The sequence below is a fragment of the Myotis brandtii genome, unplaced genomic scaffold, assembly GCF_000412655.1.
Source record: "Myotis brandtii unplaced genomic scaffold, ASM41265v1 scaffold1208, whole genome shotgun sequence".
NCBI lineage: Eukaryota > Metazoa > Chordata > Mammalia > Chiroptera > Vespertilionidae > Myotis > Myotis brandtii.
The window spans coordinates 431726-444329 of record NW_005354203.1 but is presented as its reverse complement, the minus strand read 5'-3'; the positions used below and the strand labels follow the sequence as shown (position 1 = coordinate 444329).

Genomic DNA, 12604 nt, shown 5'->3' with positions numbered 1-12604 from the left:
GCCACCTTGATATGCAGTGCCCAAGGTAAGCAGAACAGGGAGGAGAAAGTGCAAAGAAAGTCATGCTGTTCTCTTATCCTTTGGCCTTGAGGTGCTTCCTGTCACTTATGTGTAGCTCATTGGCCAGAACTAATCACATGCCCTGACCAACTGCAAGGATGCTGAGAAATGCAGTCTTTCTGTGGGGTCAGGGAAAGGAAAAGGAAAGGACATAGCATTGTATCTAATGCAGAAGAGGATAGTCAGGCTGATTTAAGTCCCTGGGCACTGCCAGACAGGTTGACCTTGATTTAGGTGCCATTCTGAGATGTGTCCGTATTATGACTGCAGCCCTCACAGGGCATACACATGTTCAAGATCAGAATCAACAACTATATCCAGAGGGCTCTGTTAGTAAATAAAGTTACTACTAGAAAATGACTCAAAGCACACTCTGAAATAAGAACTATGTATACATTATCCCCACTTATTTAATACAGCAACATAAAGCAAAATATATATATTCTTCAGGTGACTTTTGTATGTTCTGATGTTGGAGATGTTCTGATATACACTATTAATTTTTATTCCTAAGGAATCATCAAAAACTTTTATGAGTATATCAGAGAGAAAATCTCTATGCTGTACAACTCTTTCTCCTTGCAATTCCTTCCCTCATTTCTGTGATCTACCTGTTGTTGACTTACATTGGTCTGAGCCACTATGTTTAATTATTTTTATCAGGTTTTCTTTTTGTTAAATTCGGATACCTTTTAGAGTCTGTCTCTCATTGCTCAAGGCTTGGATATTAAATTATAGAGTAAAATTATGTATTTAGAATAAGTTACACAAAGATGCTCTGGACTGTTTTGCTTGGCTTATTACCCAATTTGCTCTCATATTCTTCTCATGGGGTTTTCTAGATTTCATAATTGTGTCCCTTTGCCTGTTTCTTCTGGTCTCTACTCCTGCACAATGTACCCAACTTCATGTATCAGGGAGAGAGATGTCTTATGAGCTTTGGGAGAATCAGTCCAAATTGGGGATCAGACTCACCTACTCCTGATCTGGTCCCTGGTAGAGTTCAATATTCCTCCCCACATATTTGTCAATGTGTGTGTGTGGACTGTTTTGCTTGGCTTATTACCCAATTTGCTCTCATATTCTTCTCATGGGGTTTTCTAGATTTCATAATTGTGTCCCTTTACCTGTTTCTTCTGGTCTCTACTCCTGCACAATGTACCCAACTTCATGTATCAGGGAGAGAGACGTCTTATGAGCTTTGGGAGAATCAATCCAGATTGGGGATCAGACTCACCCACTCCTGATCTGGTCCCTGGTAGAGCTCAATATTCCTCCCCACTTGTGTTTTGTCAATATGTGTGTGTGTGTGTTTTAATTAATTTTTAGAGAGAGAGGAAGGGAGAGGGATAGAGAGATAGAAACATTGATGAGTGAGAAACATGAAAGTCCCCTAGTGGGGATCGAGCCAGCAAACCTGGCATGTACCCTGAAGAGAATCCAACCTAGTGCATAGGTTGTTGTTCAACAGCTGAGCCACAGCAGCCGGGTCCCACTTGTGTTTTTCAATGCTCTAGAGTTGTAAATTGATGTTATAATGAATCTAAAACTTTGGGCAAATGGGGCAGCCAGGCCCCACCACAGCTCCTTGAGAGCCCTGTCACTTCCAGACAGTTGTCGGTTGTCTGGCTTCAGCCGCTGGGGAATGAATCCTTGATGGCTGAGAATGAGGTAAATAAGAAAAAAACAGAATCAAATAGAATTTGGTCCATGTAAAAGGAGACTACAAGGTAAATTCTAAAAATAATTTAAATTTCATTTGATCACCATAATATTCCATGATATTTTCAGTCTGAAAAGAGCACTGGTGGGTCAAAACAAAAATTATTGTAAGAGAGTATAAAACAAGTCTAGAGCAAATGAAGACATAAAATGAACCAATTGTACTGGCACGCTTTAAAATTCTAGAATGAATGAATATATATATATATATATATATATATTCTATTTGTCTATGTTTTGTTAGTTTATACATTTGAAGTATTTACATGAGCCTGTCATATGGATTTAATTAGTTTCTTAGTCAATGTTTAACCCTTCAAGAAAAATTAAATTTTTACTCCCCCTTCTCGGATCCAGTGGGCACAGGCAGCCGGGCGGCAGCAGGGGATCCCTGGCCCCTCAGACCAGGAATCTTGAAGACCAGGAGATGAAGAAGGGTAGCAGCTGTGGGATAGGGGCAGAACAGGGGCCTCAGACCCTGAGCTTGGGAGCCACAGCTGCAGGCTGAATCCAAATCTGGGTCCCAGTCGGAACCCAAGGCCTAGGCCAGGCCACTCTAGAAGGGGCAGCTGATTGGGCCAGAGGATGTATGGGCTTTATCAGGTCAAGAGTGCCTACCTGTGCTCCCTGGAGGGGAATATATATATATATATTAGAGGCCTGGTGTAGTCCGGGACCCCTCAGGAGATGTTCGCCTGCCAGCTTAGGCCCACTCTCCCTGGGAGATGTCTACCTGCGGCTGTGCTCACCAGCCATGAGCCTGGCTTCTAGCTGAGTGGCACTCCCCCTGTGGGAGTGCACTGAATACCAGGGGGTAGCTCCTGCATTGAGCGTCTGCCCCCTGGTGGTTATTGCACATCATAGTGACCAGTCGTTCTGCCGACTGGTAGATTTGCATATTAGCCTTTTATTATATAGGATTCTACTTCATCAGCCTCAAGATTCAGAACATGGATTCAGGCACTGTCCTCTGTGAAATTAAGAGGGGTTTGTCATCAACCCACAGGACCTGGAATCCAATGCTGGGCGCTTTGTCTGATACCAGCTCATGCCTACCTTTCTCTGTCTGAGGCAGGTGGGAGCCATGGTGGAGTTCACAGTAGGAGACAAACCTGTCAACAACTTCCACATGATCTACATGGAGGTGATACACTACTTCTGAAACCAGCTGCTCAAGAGCTTTGACTTCCACTGTGGCTTCTGCATTCCCAGTAGCAAGAATACCTATGACTCCACCCCTCTCTCTAAGGAGCTGATCAATGAGATGATCCATCACCCATATGAGACACAGACTGACAGCTTCTACCTTGTGGATGATGGGCTAGTGATGCACAGCAAAGCAGACTATTCCTACAATGGGACGCCCTGACGCCCCAATTGCTCCCTACCCCAGGAGGGTCCTGGTCCCTTAGCTGTGACTTCCCCAACACTCACCTCTCAACCCAGGTCTTCTGCCTGGGAGTGTTCCAGGAACTCTGGACCCTGAGTCAATATTGGGAGGGAGGGTGTCTGATGTTCCCAGTCCAAGTCCATGAAGCTCATGAGTCGTGCACATGGGTGGCCTGAGGTGGTAGGGGGGCTGTTTGCCTCCATGCCCAGGAAGGCCTCCTGTGGGAGGAGTAGCCAGGACTTCTGGGCAGCATAGCTGAACCTCTTGGGACCAAGTTTCAGAATAGTGTTCCCCTATCCAGGCTTTGACTAGATTGGGGCAGGGACCCACTCCTTGCCCTCTGCCTAGCATTGATAGGCCATTTAAAATTGAACATTAACAGATGAAGATCATTGATGGAGTCTGGCTGCCAAGCTTCCCAAGGCAGTATGGGCCCTGGCTCCAGCCCTAGCCTCCACCATCAGGGATCAAGATACCGCCTGAGGTGTGGGAAGGATTGGCCCCGACATCCAATTGTGGTAGGGATTAAACCAACTGTATATAGTTTTCAATAAACTCTTCCCCCTTTTATATTAAAAAGAAAGAAAGAGAAAAAAAAGGAAAAATTATATTTCTAAGTCTTGCTTTAAAAAAGATGATCCAGACTGATCTTGTACATTTCCTGCCCCAGTGATAAAGTTGGCCATTTCTCCAAGAGCCCCGGTTTCTTTTGCTGGAGAGCGGTATTACAACCCAAGAGATGGGCACGCGGTATGCTGTCAATACTGGGGTGTTTCTTGATCCCCTGAGCTGACAAGCAAGGAATTATATGTCATTTATTTATTTTTAACTTCTTTAAAATTCTGAAATGATTATACATTCATAAGAAGTTGCAAATATAGTACACAGAGTCCCTTGAATTTTTCACCAGCTTGGTTCAACTTCTATAAATGTAGCCCAAGTAATTGGCATTGGTACAATATTATTCATTAGACTACAAACAATATTCAGATTTTACCAATGTTTTACACATACTCATTTGCATGTGGGTTTATGTATACAATTCTATGCAATTTAATCCCATATGTGGATATAAACCGGTTCCATCACCCAAAGGAAATTCTTTATACAGTACCATTGTAGTCACATTCACACCCCCAACCCCATCCGTGTCCCTTGGAAATCACTCATCTGGTCTCCATTTCTAGAATTACACTGTGTAACCATTTGAGATGTTTTTTTAAATTTTTTTCACTAAGAATAATACCTTCAAGATCTATCCAACCTGAAGTTGTGGGTATCATTTGCTTGTTCCTATTTATTGCCAAGTAATTCTGTGGCATAGATGTACCAGAGTTTGTTTAACCACCCACCCACCAAAGGACATTGTGTTGTTTCCAGGTTGGGGCTATTACAAATCAAGCTGCTATGCAAATTCACATACAGGTAGTTGTGAACATAGGCTTTCACTTCGCCAGGGCTAAATGTCCATAAATGTAATGCTGGGGTCATATAATAAATGCATGTTTATTCTTACAAGCAAGTACCAGACTGTGTTCCAGAGGGGTTATATCACTTTACATTTCCACCAGAAATTCCCTCTAAATCTACCTTTTTCACGGCCTTTTCAACATTTGACCTTATCTTTCAAATAAAATAATAGCCATTCTAATGGGTGTGTAGTGATATATCACTGTGGTTTTCATTTATATTTCTCTAATGGCTAATGATGTTGAGCAACTTTTCATGTACTTATATGCCATTCGTTTCTCTTCTCTAATGTTTTTCACTGTTGTGTTTTCTTTACTGTTGAGACTTGAGACTTCTCTATATGTATTCTAGGTATAAGTCCATTGTCAGAAGAATGGTTTGGTAATATTTCCCTCTAGTCTGTAGTTTGTATTTTTATCTCCTTAACAGTGTGTTTCATGGAGCATAAGCTTTTAATTTGAAGAAGTCTAATTTTTAATTATTTTATCAATCATTTTTGGTGTAATATTTAAGAATTCTTTACCAAATGCTTTGATTCCTATGTTTTATTTTAATAGTTTTACATCTTACATGTAAATTTGTATTGCTGATATTTATTTTGAAGACATATATTTTATGTATCATCTGTCATCTTGTTTAATGCTTTATTGTGTTTAATTCCTTAAGGTTTACTTTGGTTTTTCTCTTTTCCCTGTCCTATAATTTGACTGATATGCAAATTACATTCAGGTAATAGAATTTCCATGTTTAAAATAATTGACTGTAATTTTATATTATCAATATTAATAATGAAACTAAATCAAATAGTTTTATTCCAAATAAAATTTAGGCGGCACTTAATTTTTTCTCACGAAGTTTCATTTATATTGTATATCTTTATATTATCAATATTAATAATGAAACTAAATCAAATAATTTTATTCCAAATAAAATTTAGGCGGCACTTACTTTTTTCTCACAAGTTTCATTTATATTATATATCATTTCTTGTAAAATATACTTTTTTGACATTTGTATTAGATTTTATAACTATGATAATTAATTAGATAAATCTGTATTTACTTCATCTTATTGATCAATGGTGATTCTCTTTTAAACAACTATCATTATTTTTAATCATTTATTTTATTACCATCATTATTTCCTCAAATAGTTTAGTAATTTTCATTCATAAGTGACAAATTAGTGTTTAAATTTTCTAACCACATCTAAAAATAAGTTTTTCAGACTCTCACATTTGAATGCTAACTCTTGGGGATATGGAACTGTTAAGTCTCCATGTTGTCTTTTGTTTTGTTCTTGGTTTTAATATTCTGCAGACATTCTATGATTTTTTTGATATTTGATGATGTGGAAGAAAAAATAAATGAGGATATGGGAAGCGTACCAGATGAGAACTTTTAAGTAAACTAGAGAACTAAGGGCCCAAATCAAAGGAAGCAATGAGTTTCAAGGAGGAAAACAAAATCAACAATGAAATGTTGTCCCAAAGGTCAAGTAGGTTGATCATTGAGATATGTTATTAGATTTGCAATTAGAAAAATAATTGCAACCTTTGAAAGAGCAATTTCAGGGAAATGGTGAAGGTAAAAGCCTGTTTTTGAGCCTTGGGAAGAGCCTATAGATCTAGTCTAAAGCCTTCATGTTAATGTTGAGGAAATCAGGGAAGTGACTTGTCCAAGGCCATGAATAGACACCAGGATCCTGACTCCTTCTTTAGTGCTATTTTTATCTATGGCAACAACGGAAGTGAAAGACAGAAGCCTAGGCCTATGGAGAAGAGACAGACAGAGTGATTCAGTGGAGGGAAGGAAGCAGTACTAGCCATTGAGGGGTAGTCCAAAGATGTGGTCTCTGAAGGGGATTGGTGAGGCAAGTGGGAGAAAAAGGGAGGGAGAAAGAAGGATGGAGAGAGATCTTGGACTAGATGATCTTGGAAATATGTAGACTTTAAATCAGAGGCAAAAAAAGGCCCCAAAGAACCTCATTCCTCCAGCATCAAAATGGAGGCTAACACAATGGCTTTACTAGGACTAGAAGGAAGAAAGGAACCTGAAAATAGGCAGCATCTGGAAAAGGCCACTTAATACTTAAATGTGTGCCCCTACCAGGGAAGTAGATGTGCCACTGAAAGGTGTCAACCAGAGCTGAGCTGACATGATGTCTTCATTATATTAATTGCATCTCTTTATTGCATGTGGCATGTATTCTGAAAACCCCTCTCCCAGCATCAAAGCCAAGCAATGCACCTGAACTCTGTGGATTGGACCACAGTGAGACACACAGGAGGAAAGGGAGTTCTGCTAAAATAAGCAAAGTGAAAATAGGGCCAAATACAGAGAAACAGCCTTCAGTAGAATATATGTGTGTGTGTGTGTGTTTTAGATGTAACAAAACACAGAACTAAACTCACCACCAGCTAGAGTAGATGACTTATCTTAGGTACCTGGCAATGTCTATTTCACCATTCCTTTGATATTTTACTGTTTAATTTTCTTATTTTATATCATACTTAATTTTATATGACTTCTTAAATCCCACTTAGAGTGAAAAGCTATATCTCCCCCTTCTCTCTCTCTCTCTCTCTCTCACACACACACACACACACACGAATAAAAATGGAAGCACAAACATATATCAAAGCAAAGGAGCATGACTCTTACCATTGCAAGGCCTTTGACAGTGATGAATCTGGTGCTGTCCTGCGGGCTATGGAGGGGCTGGGGTCAGTGATCTTCTCTGCTGGGGCCTCAGCAGCTTCAGTTTTGAGCTGCTCGAAGCCAGCTAGTAAGCAAACTAAGACTGCCATCCATTAACATTTTTCAGTCTTTTGCTGTGCACTGTAATTTATCCCTGTCATTTAGACCCAGGCAGTGGTCTTTAGCTTATTTCTGAGATCTTATTACATTTTTTATTCATAGAGAAGTAAGATTTAGGTATTGAAGATCAATAGCAGCCTCCATCATGCTTACATTATTAATAAGAAAGATGTTGTATGAAGACAGACTGGTGTATTGGATTTGCTCAGCAGCTGAGCTCATTTCAAACAGCTAAGACACTTTGCTTGCATTTCACTCTGTCTAGTCTTTCCTCCAACCCCTGTGCACTATTCACCCCTTCTGGGAGTGTGGTCATCGTCATTGGCATATCATTTCACACCTTAGTTTGGCCCAGTCAGACTTCAAAGATGGGAAGAAGTCTAAGTGTTGAAAGATGTCTTAAGAAGCAAAGAGGTCTAGGCTTTCGTTGGTGCCCTGGATTCCTGGATTCCTGTTGTGTTGCAGGCTGTCTTGGCTCAGTCAATGTCACCAGCATCAGCAAGAACAATAACACTCGTTGGATGCTTTTCTATTTACAAAGCTCCTTTTCCCATACATTGAAGATCAGGATTCCCTCTCCCAAACCCCAGTGACTATCTAGCACCAACAGCTACAGCTTGATATCCATGCTTCTCTCAGACTCTAAGTTGTTTTAATGCACTAATCATTCCAGTGTTCTGCCCAACCCAAGGCAAGACTTTGTTATCTCTCTTCCTCTAGCCCTTTCCAGAGGACAAAGAGGAACATCTGAGAGGTTGAGAGTAGTCAGTGCTCTTTGAGTATGGAGGGCAAGGACCAAGGAGCTCTCAAATTTGTTGTCAAGCAGCAGGGCTGACTCTGCTGTTGTCCCACAGAGAGCTGACTCTATGGTTGAATGAAATCCTTTAGAGTTGTCTACAAATCTCTCACTGAACTAGGACCAGGAAAGGTCAGTGAACAACTTTCTCATATTCCCAGTGCCTTCTGAAATCCACTCTCTGTTTGAACTTTTTTTTTTTTAGTTCTCTGACCACATTTTTGTATTTTTTTTAAGAGAGAGTGGAAGAGAGAGGGAAAGACAGAGAGAAACATCCATGTGAGAGAAACACATTGATTGGTTGCCTCCTGCACATGCCTTGACCAGGGCCTGGGCCATGGAGGAGCCTGCAACTGAGGTATGTGCCCTTGACTGGAATTGAACCCAGGACCCTTCAGTTCACAGGCTGACACTCTATCCATTGAGCTAGGGCTACATTTTCGTATGCTTGTTTTCTCATACCTTCTCCTCTGTTCCCATCACTTAATGGTTGGGCTCTTCAAGGTTTCATTCTTGGCTTTTTCATTAATGCACATGCTCTTGCTAGGCAATTTTGGTCATTTCTATAGTTTCAACTACCCCTATAGGCCATTTACTCCCATATCGTTATCTCTAACTTTGACCACTACTTGAGACTCAATATGTCATTCTCTATATGCCATTACCATCTTGATATCCGAGAGGCATTTTAAAGCCAACATTTCTAGACTAATTCAAATTTTTCTCTAAAAATCCCCACTCCCCCCTCTATTTTTAAGTGATTGGCAGCAACCAAGTTAGTGAAACCAACATGCATTCTCTCCCCTTAACCCCATTTTCAGCCTTGACCTCCTTTCTATTTGTTATATTTGCACCACATTTGACCCATCTCAGGCCTCAGCTTTCTCTTGTCTTCACTGATGTAAGAATTTTGTTCCTTATCTTCCTACTTCCTCACAGGCCTTCCAGACTAATTGGACCAGAACACAGATATGATCCTGGTGTTGCTAAACTTAGAACCTGTTAGTTGCTTCCTGATACGTATGAGAGAAACTCAAGCCCCCCAGTAAAGTTTCAAGCCTCTTTGTAATTTCTGTAGATGCCTTCCCTTTCTCTCTCAATATCATATCCTAAACCCCAGTCACACCAACCAGTTTGCAATTCCCCTTATGTTTTTAAACCTAGAGCCTTTACTCTTGCTTCTTCCTCTGCTGACCTTGTCCTCCCACTGGCCATCACTCTCTCTCTATCCACCTGGAGAGAGAATACCGCCTCATCATCAAGAGTTAACTGATGGTTCCCTCTCTCTTGAATCCTTTTCTGACTATACCACTTCCTCCTCACCTTCCAGGTAGAAGAATGCATTTCTCCTTTGTCAGCCCAGCAAATCATGCAGACTTCTACTATAGTGCTTGAAACGTTTTATGACATACTTTTGTTTATGAGATCACATATTAATTTTCTTTATATCCTTAGAAATAGTAAATATTTATCAAACACCATGTTCTAGGTACTATTTTTTACATAAAAGTAATCTTTACATGCATAAACTCAATTGATGCTCAAAATATCCCTATGAGGTAGGTACTATAGTAACCTGATTTTTAAAAAAATATATTTTTATTGATTTCAGAGAGGAAGGGAGAGGAAGAGAGAGATAGAAACATCAATGATGAGAGGGAATCATCGACCGGCTGCCTCCTGCACGCCCCCCACTGGGGACTGAGCCTGCAACCCGAGCATGTGCCCCTGACTGGAATCGAACCTGGGACCTCTGAGTCCACAGGCCAACACTCTATACACTGAGCCAAACCGGCTAGGGCTTTGCCTGATTTTAAGGATAAGGAAACTAAGGCACAGAGTGTTTTCATCCTTTGGCTCAAGGTCACACCAACAGTTAAGTGACAGAGACTGAATTTAATCCCATTTGGTCTGACTCCAAAGCCTCTGAGTTTAACCACTACATTTCACTGCCAATGCCTAGCATATAATAGGCACTTAATGAATGCTTACTGGATAAATTAATAGGAAAGAGTGAGATGGAAGCCAAAACATACGAAGGGGAAGCAAACCCATGGGCTAACCAGGGTCACATAATCCACCAGGAGCATTAATCTGGGCTGAGCAATTGTAAGAATATAAGCCTGTGGGTGTAACCTGAGGCCCAAATCAAGGTTTTGGCAGGAAGTAAAGACTCAAGTTCTGGGACAAGCTCACAGCAGACCAGATAATCTCATGGGTCCAGAGCTAGGACCATGGCAGTGCCTTTGGAGAACTATGGCCAGTTTCTGATGATCCCAGAGGTAGTCACCTAACCATGTGCCTGAGCAGTGTAATAAGCAGCCAGAGATCCTGAACCTTGCAGGTGTAGACCCCAGTAAGGGGAGCCCAAGCTCTTGCTAGTCCAGTGGTTCTCAACCTTGGCTGCACATTAGAATCACCTGGGAATCTTTTTAAAATCCTGATTTCTGGGCCTCATCATCCGGAAATTCTGTTTCTTTGTTATGGGGTGGGGCCACAACATTAGTAACAAAGAAACAGAATTTCCGGAGGATGAAGCCCAGAAATCAGGAGTTTAAAAAGATTCCCAGGTGATTCTAATGTGCAGCCAAGGTTGAGAACCACTGTGCTAGACTGTGAGCCCATGAGAGCAGGGAAGAGTTCTTATGTGACTTTGAACCTTTCAAGGCCAGCAAATAACACATGGTCAACAAATGACTAAGTGTCTGTCAAATGAATTGGATGACAAAAACAAATACAGGACAAAGATCAAGTGACCTTGTAGTTCTCACTTTTCATAAATCTTATCACAGTGCTAGGCATATAGATGTTCCATGTAGTATTCTTCCCATGATTATCTTCTTCCTCATCACACCTGTAGGGCAGCTCTTTCTCTTATAATCCCTTTCTCTCTCCCCTGTGATGAACTCGGAGTCCAAGAAACAGTTATGTGACTGCTAGAGGCCAACCTTGAGTAACACTTTCTGGTCTCAACACAATTTATTCTAACTACTGGACCACTCTTTTCTCTTGGGTGGATATTGACAATAACCTTAATGTAGGAAGCACAACTCTAGGATGTCTTAATAGCAATTCCCATTTGCATTGCTTTTTTTTCTCTTCCCCACTTTTCCAATGTTATTTTCTCTAAAAGTTTCTCGCATTTAGATACTTCGATCTCTGTTCTTCCATCAATCTCCAAGGATTTATTAAGCAGAATCTATGGTGTCAGCATGGAGCTGAATTGTTTCTAAGAGACCTTGGACATGATTCCCACTCACAACTTAATGCAGAAGTGTTATTATTTTGATGTGATAAAAATGAGGAAACAGGATTGCAATGTTAATTCGTCTAAGGTCACACAACTAACAATAGTAGAATTAGCAGATTTTGCTAACCCTTAAACCCACGTGCTTAATGAAGATATTCTATGGTGATAACAATGGAATTTAAAGCAGAGAGATAATCATTGTAATTAGAACAGTCAGGGAAGAATTTGTAGAGGAGATGGGGGCATCAGCTGAACGCTGAAGATCTTAATGTTTTGATTGGGTAGAAAGATGGGAGGAGAGCTTTTCTGGGAGGCAACGGCCTACCTGAATGTACACAGTCAGGAATGTGCACAATGTCTAGAGCAGTGATGGTGAACCTTTTGAGCTCGGCGTGTCAGCATTTTGAAAAACCCTAACTTAACTCTGGTGCCGTGTCACATATAGAAATTTTTTGATATTTGCAACCATAGTAAAACAAAGATTTATATTTTTGATATTTATTTTATATATTTAAATGCTATTTAACAAAGAAAAATCAACCAAAAAAGTGAGTTCACCTGTCACCTCTGACACGCGGGTCATAGATTCACCATCACTGGCTAGAGGCAAAAGTGAGGCAATGAGGGTAAACAGCAAGCAGAGGTTGTGCAAGTGCAGAAGAGTAGCCTGGGGCTGGGGAGTCATGCCCAGTGACATTTCTTCCTTCTGTGGTTGAACTAGTGCCATTCTTGCCTCTGTGCCTGTCCAAGTCTGAACAGATTAAGCCCTGGCACTTTTCTCACTTCTTCCCCACTCTCTCTCTTCCTTCTGAATGCCAACCAATGGGCAACCCAAACACATTTCTCAAAGTCTAATTAGCATCAACAATTGTTCAAACTATTCGCCATAATTAATGGAGAGACAAGGCTATGACTGCAAGAATTATACATGGGAATAATCGAATGTGATTGAGTATGGAGCAGCTTCTATTCAGGAAAGCTGGAGGGGGAACAAATCGACTCATTTTCTATACCTTTCAATTCTCCTAACTGGGTTCTCTCACCACCCTGCACCCCCCATCAGGCAGCATAAATACAAGAAGCATCAGTCTCATCAA

The 12604-nt window shown here is 40.8% G+C and overlaps 1 pseudogene; it reads left to right on the top strand.

Moving 5' to 3' along the window:
• Positions 1-1716: 1716 nt before the first annotated feature.
• On the top strand, positions 1717-3176 carry LOC102259348 (annotated as a pseudogene).
• The last annotated feature ends 9428 nt before the right edge of the window (positions 3177-12604 follow it).